The following is a 7,698-nucleotide window of genomic DNA, read 5'->3' as shown; positions in this document are numbered from 1 at the left end:
TAATTACAATTTTCAAATTTTCATTCGGTTTCCACTTTATTTAAAGTGAAAATAGAATGAAGGAGACGGAAGAAAGAGAAACAGGGGAAAAAGAAGTGGAAGAAAGTGGAATAATAGATAAATGAATAAATGAACAACCTGGGTGTCCAATTCTAGCACCCACTATTTTATTTTATTTTTTATTTTTTATTTTTTTTTTTTTTTTTTTTTTTTCTTCTCTATACTTATACATTGATATTTCCGCTGTTGTTGTGGTTTATATTGTCCCCAAGGAGTGTTTATCATTTGATATCATTACATACACGTGAATTTGGGGGTATCGGGGGCGTGCACGCTTATCGGCGGTGTCCGGAGGTAGTGCTCCATACAACCGCACGGGTCCCCGGGTTGCGGATTGGGGAACGACTCCAGTAGTCAACTGCTACGGCGATGTAGTGGTCCCGGACAAGGAGCACGTCTTAATCCACGGTGGATGCAATCGTGCCAACGGATGCGTGGCCGTAGAGACGTTTAACAGTACGGTCGCAAACGAGCCTCCGGATTACCGCCGACCCTTCGGAGTATCAGGCTTATCCGACTACGCGGGGCTCTGATCGGACGGACTTTTATTTCTCTAGCTACTCGTGGGAATCACAATGGAGAATAGTAAATTAAACGAAATAATAAATAGTATAGAAACTGAAGTGAATGAGCTCATAACCTTCATCAGCAATTATGATAACGTCCACAAACCAATTAAAAAAGGTATTTCAATAATGCTGTCGTTAACGAATAAACTGAGAGAAGCGGCAGAAAAGAACTATTCCACAGAATGCCGTTGTCAAAACAATGTAATGGCTGCAGACAACATTGTGAATGCGGGAAAGACTGCAAAACCGATTCCAAAAGAAAACACTGATCGGAATAAGAAAGGAGCCCGAAAGCTAAATCTTACCAAAAAAGAGATTACATCAACAAGAAAGGTCAGAAAGAGTTTACAACACGCGGAAAACGCAATTATGGGATTAAAAAAGGCAATTGCCACCATTGAACCCGCAGTGCCCACTCAGAATGACCACACAGAAGACGACTGGAAACTGGTTCAAAGCAGATGTCACACACGACAAGGCACTGGTATTTGCAAGGACAAAGACAAGGAGAAGGAAAAAACTTTAAAACAAAGGAAGCCACGTTACAAGAGAGATGCTGTCCTCATCAGCAATCAAGAAAGTGGGAAAACATACGCAGAGATGGTGAAAATGCTCCGAGAGGTAAAACTGGACGAGATTGGATACGAATTAACAGCTATCCGCAAGACGCGCAAAGGCGACGCCATTATAGAGCTGGCACGAGGCTCAAAGGATCCAGCGGACCTGGCAGGGGTAATAGCTGGAGCACTGGGAAAGCCAAACGCCGCGAGAGGACTTGTACCAATCGAGACAATAACAATCCTCGACATCCCGGAAGGCGAAGAAGAAAGTGACATTGTTACTGCATTATGCGAGAACAACAGCGCTTGAGGATATCACAGTTAGATACTTAAAAGCTGGTACGAGAGGCACCCAAATAGCAATAGTTAGCCTACCTGCCAAAATTGGAGTCCAACTACTACAGGCAGGGAAAGTAAAAATAGGATTCCTGAGGTGTAGGGTGCGCTGAAGAATCAGCGTCATGAGGTGTTATCGGTGTCAGGGCCTCGGCCACAGATCGACGACTTGCAGCAATCCACAACGAGAGACATGCTTCAGATGCGGGGAAGAGAACCATAAGATAGCTACCTGCCAGAACAAACTATGATGTCTGACCTGCAAAAACAAAGAAGGAGCCGACACTGAACACCGCAATGGCATAAAGGAATGTCCCATATACAGACAAGAAGCAAGAAAAAATGCAAATAAACCTAAATGGCCCTAACATTCCTACAAATAAATCTCCACGGCTGTAGGGTTGCACAGGACCTTATGCATAAGGTGGCTGAAGAAAATGGGGCTGACTTGGCACTTATTTCTGAGCAGTATCGCGGTAATACCTCACCTCGCTGGTTTTCTGATGCAGACTCTAGAGCGGCCATATGTGCCTTCTCCCCTCTGCTGCATATTACTGATGTAGATAGTGGTAGCAAAAGCGGCTGGACTTGGGTTGAGATGGACAAGGTGAGGATATATTCTTGCTATTTTTCCCCGAATTCAATATACACCGACCTCGTAGAAGGTCTCACCCGACTGGGAGATAGCATCCTGTTGTACGGCGCTCCGATATGGGCGGATGCAATGATAACGGAAAAGGCGAGACTCAACATAGCAAGAATTCAGCGAAGAAGTGCGCTAAGAGTTGCTGCTGCATATCGCACGGTATCCGAATCAGCCATCCTCGCAATAACAGCCATACCACCCATCGATCTGCTCGCAGAAGAACGGAAAGCGGTCTACAGAGGGGAGCAAAAAAATGACTCAAAAGAAAGAACTATGTCTTTGTGGCAGACTCGATGGGATGCGTCAACTAAGGGTCGGTGGACGCATCGACTCATCAGAGACCTGAGGGTTTGGAGCCGGAGAAAACATGGTGAACTGTGCTTTCACCTAACTCAGATTTTAACAGGACATGGCTGCTTCGGAAGCTATCTGCACAAGATAGGAAAAAGAGCAACACCAGGATGTCATCACTGCAGTGCAGAAAACGACGATGCTGAACACACTGCATTCGATTGTCCAGCATGGAACGCACATAGAACCAATCTAAAAAATGAACTCGGTGTTAACTCATTAGCGACGACTAACATGATTCCTGCTATGCTTGAGAGTGCAGAGGCGTGGACAGCATGCACTACGTTTGCAGTATGCATCATGCGGGAGAAAGAAGAGGCAGAACGCGATCGAGAGAAAAAAAGTCGGACTTTGTAAAATGACGAGAGCCTAGATGGCTATTCTGGCTGCCACCCTTGAGCAATACTTAATTACACCAGTGGCGGCTCGTCCTAATGGGCTGCCGGGCTGCAGCCCCTCCTATAAAATTCTAAAATATATGTTTAATAATACATTTAATATTTTATTTATTAATGATATTTTTTTTATTAGTTGGATGGACGAACTATTGGGGCCTTCGACAGAGTAAATATTACTTACAATATCACCCATATCCAAAAGGGTGATATTGTAAGTAATGTTGACCGTTTCGAAGACCCCACTAACTTGTATGGTGATAGATGAATTAAAATGTTGCTGTACTGGCTGTAAAGTTTTACAGCGCCGCCCTGAACGCCACGCAGCCCGGAGTCTTGGAACGAGAAAGAGAAAGAGCTATTTGCAACTGCAGATAGCTCTTTCTCTTTCACTCACTCTGCCGTTTCGGGCTGGATAGTCGGCAGCCTTCGCCTGTTAAACAACATTCATCTGTCAGTTTGTGTAAGATTTCGCGCGCTTGATCTTACATTTGATTAGTTGAATCGCACGATCACAGCTTTATTCGTTTTCGTTACTCTTAATTGGTTGTGTACGAGCCCTCATCAAATCTTCGGTGAGTCGTTTTCATTTCGATAACAGCAAACTTTTTTCAAATCTGTTTAATTTTTTCTCGTAATTTTTATTTAAATATATTAAGATTTTTTTTCTTTCAAAAATGGGAGAAAAAAAGAATTCAGTAAAATATTTACAAAATTTGCACTTTTCGCGACTAGAACTTACCGAAAAAGTCGCTATAAAAGCATTAGGCTGCCTCACGCCCAATTTAATTATTTCACAGCCTGCTACTAGTAGATCCTTTAGTTACTCGCGAAAATTTAATCCAGACATTTATAAAAAATACAATTGGTTAAGAGGGCTGTACACCCGAAACCTTAATTTTGTTACCGTTCCCTTCTTCGATATATATATATATTGAGTGAATGCGACAATATATATCAATATATATATTGAGTGAATGCGACAGTTGCGCTTCGACCAGATAAAACGTATTTTAAATTGACAAAATCGAGGTTTCGTATTCTCCTATTTTCTCCTCCAAAACTGGACCAATTTTTAAAAAAATTTCATCATCGGTATGAGAAAGATACTTTCTGTGCATCTATCGGCGTATTTTTTTTAAATCGACCGTTAAATAAGCACGCTGGACTCGTTTCGTGGGTGTAAAAAAGAGGCGATTTTATAAATGTTTGGCGGCTCCTAGCTCCTATAAAAATTAATTAATCAAAAAAATAATGCACCCAGATGCACCCCAATGGTAGATATCCATAGCATATTAAAAAATAATTTCTCTAGTGCCATAATTGAGGAAGGGAGAAGTATAGTACGTTTGTATGGACAAGGCGCTGCTGTCCAGCCCTCTTAACGGGATGTACAGAAAAAAACGTGTTGTTTTGTTATCCGTGTCTTTTGTTTGGAGGCGAGTCGCCAGGCGAAGCATCTTGGACGAAAACAGGAGTTATTGACTTAAAACATTTAAATGATAAAATTAAAAAAAACACGAGGGAAGTGTCGAACACTTAAAAAATGTGTGTAATCTCACGATTTTGGGATCGGCTAACATAAAAACCCATTTAAGCGAAGCTTATCGGCGGGAAATAGATAAGCATAACGAAAACTTTTGTCCTGTTATGACTAAAGAGAGGACCCAGAGCGCGCTGTCCATTGTTCACATGTTGTAAATGCATTGTTAAAGGTTTGCCGAACCTTTTTAACAAAGCATTTACAATAATGGAACAATAGACGGCGCGCTTCCGGTCCTACCTCTAGTTATGACATGATAGAACAATTATGGTGACATGTTTTAGACATATTTTCAGTGCAGCCCCGCCACTAAAAATTATCACGAGCCGCCACTGGAACACACTGCATTCGATTGTCCAGCATGGAACGCACATAGAACCAATCTAAAAAATGAACTCGGTGTTAACTCATTAACGACGACTAACATGATTCCTGCTATGCTTGAGAGTGCAGAGGCGTGGACAGCATGCACTACGTTTGCAGTATGCATCATGCGGGAGAAAGAAGAGGCAGAACGCGATCGAGCGAAAAAAAGTCGGACTTTGTAAAATGACGAGAGCCTAGATGGCTATCCTGGCTGCCACCCTTGAGCAATACTTAATTACTAGCCGGGTGGTAGCTGAAGAGGAGGGGGGTTTTAGTGGGTAAAAATCCCACACTACCATCTTGCATTGTCGAATTTTTCGATTCCGGTGATGGTTAGTTTGGGTTGGGTTAGGTTGGCACGTTATTTTTATATCTAACATTGTTGAATTCTTTAATTCCGGTGATGATTAGGTTGGGTTGGGTTAGTTGTATATCTAGCATTGTTGAATTCTTCGATTCCGGTGATGGTTGGGTTAGGTTGGTTGAGGTGACGTTGGGTTAAACGTTTGGTTAGGTTAATCTTGCGTTGTCGAATTCTTCGATTCCGGTGATGGTTAGGTTGGGTTGGGTTCGTTTAGCACGTTAGTTGTTTATCTAGCATTGTAGAATTCTTTGATTCCGGTGATGGTTGGGTTGGGTTGGGTTTAGTTTTATATCTAGCATTGGGGAATTTTTAGATTCCGGTGATGGTTGGGTTAGATTGGGCATGGTGAGGTTGGGTTAAACGTTTGGTTAGTTTAATCTTACATTGTCGAATTCTTTGATTACGGTGATGGTTAGGTTGGGTTGGGTTAGTTGTATATCTAGCATTAATCTTGCCATGTTAATCTTGCATTGTCGAATTTTTCGATTCCGGTGATAGTTGGGTCAGGTTGGGCTAGGTGAGTTTGGGTTAAACGTTTGGTTAGGTTAATCTTGCAATGTCGAATTCTTTGATTCCGGTGATGGTTAGGTTGGGTTCGGTTATTTGTATATCTAGCATTGTTGAATTCTTCAATTCCGGTGATGGTTGGGTTAGGTTGGGTTAGGTGAGGTTGGGTTGAACGTTTCGTTAGGTTAATCTTGCATTGTCGAATTCTTTGATTCCGATGACAGTTAGGTTGGGTTGGGTTGGCACGTTGGCTGTATATCTAGCATTGTTGAATTCTTTAATTCCGGTGATGGTTTGGTTGGGTTGGGTTAGTTGTATATCTAGCATTGTTCAATTCTTCGATTCCGGTGATGGTTGGGTTAGGTTGGGTGAGGTGAGGTTGGGTTAAACGTTTTGTTTGGTTAATCTCGCGTTGTAGAATTCTTTGATTCCGGTGATGGTTGGGTTGGGTTGGGTTAGTTGTATATCTAGCATTGTTGAATTCTTCGATTCCGGTGATGGTTGGGTTAGGTTGGGCTAGGTGAGGTTGGGTTAAACGTTTGGTTAATCTTGCGTTGTCAAATTCTTCGATTCCGTTGATGGTTAGGTTGGGTTGGGTCGGGTTAGCACGTTAGTTGTATATCTAGCATTGTATAATTCTTTGATTCCAGTGATGGTTGGGTTGGGTTGGGTTAGGTGAGGTTCTTTAATTCCGGTGATGGTTGGGTTGGGATGGGTTAGTTGCAGTGGCGGCTCGTCCTAATGGGCTGCCGGGCTGCAGCCCCTCCTATAAATTTCTAAGATATATGTTTAATAATACATTTAATATTTTATTTATTAATGATATTTTTTTATTAGTTGGATGGAAGAACTATTGGGGCCTTCGACAGAGTAAATATTACTTACAATATCACCCATATCCAAAAGGGTGATATTGTAAGTAATGTTGACCGTTTCGAAGACCCCACTTACATGTGGATTTAAGTATTATTGAAAAAAAAACTAGCAAAATTCACCACCCATTAAAGGGGTGCGTCCAAATGCGATGAAGACTTCGAAAAATACGCTGGTACTCCAGTAATATTGCTAAAAAAAATTCGTGCTTGCTGGTTTCGCGACGCGGATTAAAAAAAACCCCAAAACCTTTCAAAAATTAATTAACCCCCTAATTCGTAACAAAAAACATTAACCTGTTGACAATGCATCGATACATCGGTTGTTTCATCTGCCATAACAGCTAGATAAGTTTTTTATTTTATAAGCTTTTTTTATTTCAGCACTTATTTGTTCCCTACACACGTTCAAAATACAATCTAAAAGTTCATTTTGAATAGTTTTTGATGTCTCTTTAAAAACCGAAGAAGTTTGAAAATGTTTTTTTAAAGAATCGTCGAAATTTTGTGAATATTCTAGAAGCCCCCGAAAAACTCCTGGATTTTTTGAATTATCTGTTTCATCGTGTCCCCTCATTGGCATTTCAAATTTAACGCAATCAATAATTTTAAATAAAACATCCCGATTTTTTTTTGACGTTTTCGTTATGCTTATCTATTTCCCGCCGACAAGCTTCCCAAAATCGTGAGATTACACACATTTTTTAAGTGTTCGACACTTCCCTCGTGTTTTTAAATTTATCGTTTAAATGTTTAAGTCAATAACTCCTGTTTTCGTCCAAGATGCTTCGCCTGGCGACTCGCCTCCAAACAAAAGACACGGATAACAAAATAACGCGTTTTTTTCTGTACATCTCGTTAACCAATTGTATTTTTTATAAATGTCTGGATTAAATTTTCGCGAGTAACTAAAAGATCTACTAGTTGCAGGCTGTGAAATAATTAAATTGGGCGTGAGGCAGCCTAATGCTTTTATAGCGACTTTTTCGGTAAGTTCTAGTCGCGAAAAGTGCAAATTTTGTAAATATTTTTACTGAATTATTTTGTTCTTCCATTTTTAAAAGAAAAAAAATCTTAATATATTTAAATAAAAATTACGAGAAAAAGTTAAACAGATTTGAAAAAAGTT

The sequence above is a fragment of the Arctopsyche grandis genome, chromosome 11, assembly GCF_051622035.1.
Source record: "Arctopsyche grandis isolate Sample6627 chromosome 11, ASM5162203v2, whole genome shotgun sequence".
NCBI classification, from domain to species: Eukaryota; Metazoa; Arthropoda; class Insecta; order Trichoptera; family Hydropsychidae; genus Arctopsyche; species Arctopsyche grandis.
The sequence above is the reverse complement of the archived record's forward strand: the minus strand, read 5'-3'. Positions refer to the sequence as shown.